The following is a 5,899-nucleotide window of genomic DNA, read 5'->3' as shown; positions in this document are numbered from 1 at the left end:
CACACACCCACCACACACACCACCCAAACACCAAACTCACCACACCCAACACACACACCCACCAGCCACCACACCCGACACACCCGACACCCTACCAACCCGCACACCACCACAACCCAACCACACACACCACACCCACCACACAACACAACCACCACAGCACCCCACCACACACCACACCACCCCCACACACAAACAACTACACCAACCCACACACACACACACACACCCACAAACCCACACACACCACAACACACCACACCCACACCCACACACACACACCCACACCAACACACACCACACACATCACCACACACCACATCACACACACCACCACACACCCACACACACACACCACACACACACCACACCACAACCACACACTCCCACACACACCACACAACACACAAACACACACACCACACACACAACAACACAACACAACACAACCAACCCCACCACACACACACACCACCACAACCACCACACCCACACACACCCACCACACCCACCCACCACAACCCACCACACACACCACCGATCACATCACACAACACACCACAACACCAACTCCCCCCACCAACCCACCCAACCCCCACACACCCACCACAACACACCCAACACCCACAACCACACCACACAAACCTACCACAACACCCCCAAACACACACCCACACAACACCACCAACCTGACCAACACACACACCACACACCCCCCCTCACACCACAACACCACACACACCCCTACACACACACACCCCGTGCCCCAACAACACTCACACCACCAACCCCACCACACACACACACACACACACACACACACAACAACACACACACACACACCCACACAACCCACTCCACCCTACACCACCCACCCCCACCACACGACAACCCACAACAACACCACACACACACAACCCCATCCACATCCACACCACACACCGCACACACACAACACACACACCACACACACCAACCACACCAACACACCCACACAACACACCACCACCACACACCCCACCACAACCCCACACCACAACCACACACAACACCACCACCACACACCCCCGCCAACATACCCAACACACCCCACCCCAACACCCACCACACACCCACCAACCAACACCCACCCACCACCACAACACACACACACAACCACACACCCAACCCAACACACACACACACACACCCCACACACACCACCACCCACACGAAACCACCCCCCATCCACCACCCCTCACCAAACACACCACACACCACCACACACACACACACACACCACACACAACACCACCACACCGCCACACCACCACCATCACACCAAACACACACACACACACCACACACCACCCACCCAACACACACCACACACACACACCACCACAACACCCACCCACACCCACCACACACCACAATCCCTCCACACAACACACACACCCACACACCCACACTCACACCCACACACAACACACCACCCACACACACACACACACACACACACAACAACAACACCACCCACCACCACACACCACACAACCACACACACACCAACACCAGACACCCACATCCACCCTACACACCCACACACCACAAACCAGCAACCCACACCCAACAAACACCCAACCACACCAACACCACCCACCACACACCAACACCACCACCCCCACCCACACCACCACACACAACCCAACTCACACACACCACACACACCTCCCACCACAACACACAACACCCACACCCCACCCACCACACCTCCACACCACCATCACCACCACAACCACCCCACACCAACACACCAACACCACACAACACCACCCCACACACACACACCACCCACACACCACACCCAACCCACCACAACCACACACACCACCATAACACCCAACCAACCCACACACACACACACCACCAACCCAACAAAACCACACACACACCACACTACCACCGCCACACACAACACACACACACCAACAGCACACACACAACCACACACCACACACACACACACACACACACACACCACACACACACACACCACACACCCCACACGCACGCACACACACACCCACACCCACACCCAACACACACAACACACCACACACACACACCACACACACACACACACACACACACACACACACACACACACACACATACAACCCACACACACACACACACACGACACCACAACCACACGAAGAACACACACACAACACAAGACACAGAGAAACAACACACACACACACTTACCTCGTGAAGGTTCTGGTGAAGGATCGGGGTAAGGTGCGGGTAAGCTCTCTCCCAGTCCTGCACAGGTTTTATGTCCAGAGGGGTGGGTTTAACTAGGAGGGAGAAGATCGAGTAAGATGGAAGATTGATTGAGAGATGGTGAGATAGAGATGGGAGATAGAGATAGATGATGAGAGAGAGAGAATGATGGATGGAGAGATGGAGAGATAGATGAGAGATGATGAGGATGGAGAAAGATGAGAGATGGAGGAGAGAGTAGAATGGAGAGATGGATGAGAGAGGAAGATAGATGAGAAGATGGAGATATGGCAAAGAGATGAAGAGATTGGAAAGAATAGAGATAGATGGAGAGATGGATGGAGAGATAGATGGAGAGATGGAGAGAGATGGATGGAGAGATGGATGGAGAGATAGATAGATGGAGAGATAGATAGATGGAGAGATAGATGGAGAGATGAGAGTTGGAGTACAAGAAGAAACACGGGTAAGTGGGAGTGAAGTAAAGAGGAGAGAGGAAGGGGGAGTATAGAGTCAGATATACGGATAGTAACATATAGTACTAACAGACAGTAGTAGCAGATAGTAGATAGTAGGAACTTCACTGGACTTCATGCACACTGGAAACCATATATCCTGAGGCTGCATTTATTGTAGCTGGGGATTTTAACAAAGCTAATCTGAGAACAAGGCTAACTAAATTCTATCAGCATATCGATTGCAGTACACGAGCCATTGCTACTCTAACTTCCGCGATGCATACAAGGCCCTCCCCCACCCTACTTTTGGCAAATCTGACCATGACTCCATCTTGTTGCTCCCCTCCTATAGGCAGAAACTAAAACAGGGAACGCCTGTGCTTAGGTCTATCCAACGCTGGTCTGACCAATCGGATTACACGCTTCGAGATTGCTTCGATCACTTGGACTGGGATATGTTCCGGATTGCCTCAGACAATAACATTGACGTATACGTTGACTCAGTGAGCGAGTTTATAAGGAAGTGTATAGGACATGTTGTACCCACTGTGACTATTAAAACCTTCCCTAACCAGAAACCGTGGATTGATGGCAGCATTCGTGCAAAACTGAAAGCAAGTACCACCGCATTTAATCAGGGCAAGGTGACTGGAAACATGGTCGATTACAAACGGTGTAGTTATTCCCTCCGCAAGGCAATCAGCATAGAGACAAAGAAGAGTCGCAATTCAACGGCTCAGACACGAGAGGTATGTGGCAGGGTCTACAGACAATCACGGATTACAAAAAGAAAAACCAGCCCCGTCGCTGACATCGACGTCTTGCTCCCAGACAAATTAAACAACTTCTTTGCTCGCTTTGGGGGCAATACAGTGCCACCGACACGGCCCGCTACCAAAACCTGCGGACTCTCCTTCACCGCGGCCAACGTGAGTAAAGCATTTAAACGTGTTAACCCTCGCAAGGCTGCCGGACCAGACAGCATCCCTAGCCGCGTCCTCGGAGCATACGCAGACCAGCTGGCTGGTGTGTTTACAGACATATTCAATCAATCCCTATCCCAGTCTGTTGTCCCCACATGCTTCAAGATGGCCACCATTGTTCCTGTTCACAAGAAAGCTAAGGTAACTGAACTAAATGACTACCTCCCCGTAGCACTCACTTCCGTCATCATGAAGTGCTTTGAGAGACTAGTCAAGGATCAAATCAACTGCACCCTACCTGACACCCCAGACCCACTTCAATTTGCATACCGCCCCAATAGGTCCACAGACGATGCAATCGCCATCACACTGCACACTGCCCTAACCCATCAGGACAAGAGGAATACCTATGTAAGAATGCTGTTCATTGACTATAGCTCAGCATTCAACACCATAGTACCCTCCAAGTTCATCATCAAGCTGGAGGCCCTGGGTCTCAACCCTGCCCTGTGCAACTGGGTCCTGGACTTCCTGACGGGCCGCCTCCAGGTGGTGAAGGTAGGACACAACATCTCCACCCCGCTGATCCTCAACACTGGGGCCCCACAAGGGTGCGTTCTCAGCCCCCTCCTTTACTCCCTGTTCACTTACGACTGCGTGACCGAGCACGCCCCCAACTCCACTAGCACAGGGAGGCGGCTGCCTACCTACAGACTTGATATCATTGGTCACTTTAATAAACGGAACACTCGTCCCTTTAATAATGTCACTTTAAGAATGTTTACATATCTCACATTACACATCTCATATGTATATAATGTAGCCTTCACTATCTATTCTTTACTATCTATTGCATCTTAGCCGCTCTGTCACTGCTCATCCATATATTTTATACTTATATATTCTCATCCCATTCCTTTACTAGATTGTGTGTATTAGGTTTTGTTGTGAAATTATTAGATATTACCTGTTAGATACTGATACACTGTCAGATCTAGAAGCATTTCACTACACTCACAATAACATCTGCTAACCATGTGTATGTGACCAATAACATTGGATTTCATGTGATAGTAGTCACAGAGAGTAGTCCCAGTGAGTTGTCACAGAGAGTAGTCACAGAGAGTAGTCCCAGTGAGTTGTCACAGAGAGTAGTCGCAGTGAGTTGTCACAGAGAGTAGTCCCAGTGAGTTGTCACAGAGAGTAGTCACAGAGAGTAGTCACAGAGAGTAGTCCCAGTGAGTTGTCACAGAGAGTAGTCGCAGTGAGTAGTCGCAGTTTTAGCTAGCATAACTAATCGTCCCTGAGTTAGCTAGCAGGACTGATGTCCCTGAGTTAGCTAGCAGGACTAATGGTCCTGAGTTAGCTAGCAGGCCTAATGTCCCTGAGTTAGCTAGCAGGACTAATGTCCCTGAGTTAGCTTAGAGGACTAATGTCCCTGAGTTAGCTAGCAGGACTAATGTTCCTGAGTTAGCTAGCAGGACTAATGTTCCTGAGTTAGCTAGCCAGGACTAATGTTCCTGAGTTAGCTAGCAGGACTAATGTCCCTGAGTTAGCTAGCAGGACTATATGTTCCTGAGTTAGCTAGCAGACTAATGTTCCTGAGTTAGCTAGCAGACTAATGTTCCTGAGTTAGCTAGCAGGATAATGTTCCTGAGATAGCTAGCAGGACTACATGGGGATAATATTCCTTTATGGGCCAAACACACACACACAAATGGTCGCTCACACACACTCGCACACAAACACACACTTGTGATCATCTGCTCTCTATTCCATGTGAATGTAATATTGATGTGTTCTGTAGTGTAGTAGAGGTTTATGCTCCTCTGTGTACTGCTCTATGTACTGCTCCTACTCTCTTGATACTCTCTGTGACTACTCTCTGTGACTCATCTCTGTGACTCTACTCTCTGCGACTACTCTTGTGACAGCTCTCTGTGAAAGCTCTCTGCGACTACTCTCTGTGACAACTCCTCTGTGACAACTCTCTGTGACTACTCTCTGTGACTACTCTCTGTTGACAACTCTCTGTGAAAGTCCTCTGCGCAACTCTCTGTGACAACTCTCTGTGACAACTCTCTGCGACTACTCACTGGGGCTACCTGTGACAACTCTCTGGGACCTCTCTGTGACAACTCTCTGTGACAACTCTCTTGCGACTACTCACTGGGACTACTCTCTGTGACTACTCTCTTGTGGACTACTTCTGTGACTACTCTCTATGACAACTTCTGGGACTACTACTCT

The 5,899-nt window shown here is 50.2% G+C and overlaps 1 pseudogene; it reads right to left on the bottom strand.

The window, feature by feature from the left end:
* LOC139025139 (GRB2-associated-binding protein 1-like) overlaps positions 1-5,899 on the bottom strand; it is a 48,053-nt pseudogene that overhangs the window by 9,293 nt on the left and 32,861 nt on the right.

The sequence above is a fragment of the Salvelinus sp. IW2-2015 genome, unplaced genomic scaffold (assembly GCF_002910315.2).
Source record: "Salvelinus sp. IW2-2015 unplaced genomic scaffold, ASM291031v2 Un_scaffold2296, whole genome shotgun sequence".
Lineage (NCBI taxonomy): Eukaryota > Metazoa > Chordata > Actinopteri > Salmoniformes > Salmonidae > Salvelinus > Salvelinus sp. IW2-2015.
This window is presented reverse-complemented; position numbering and strand designations above follow the sequence as displayed.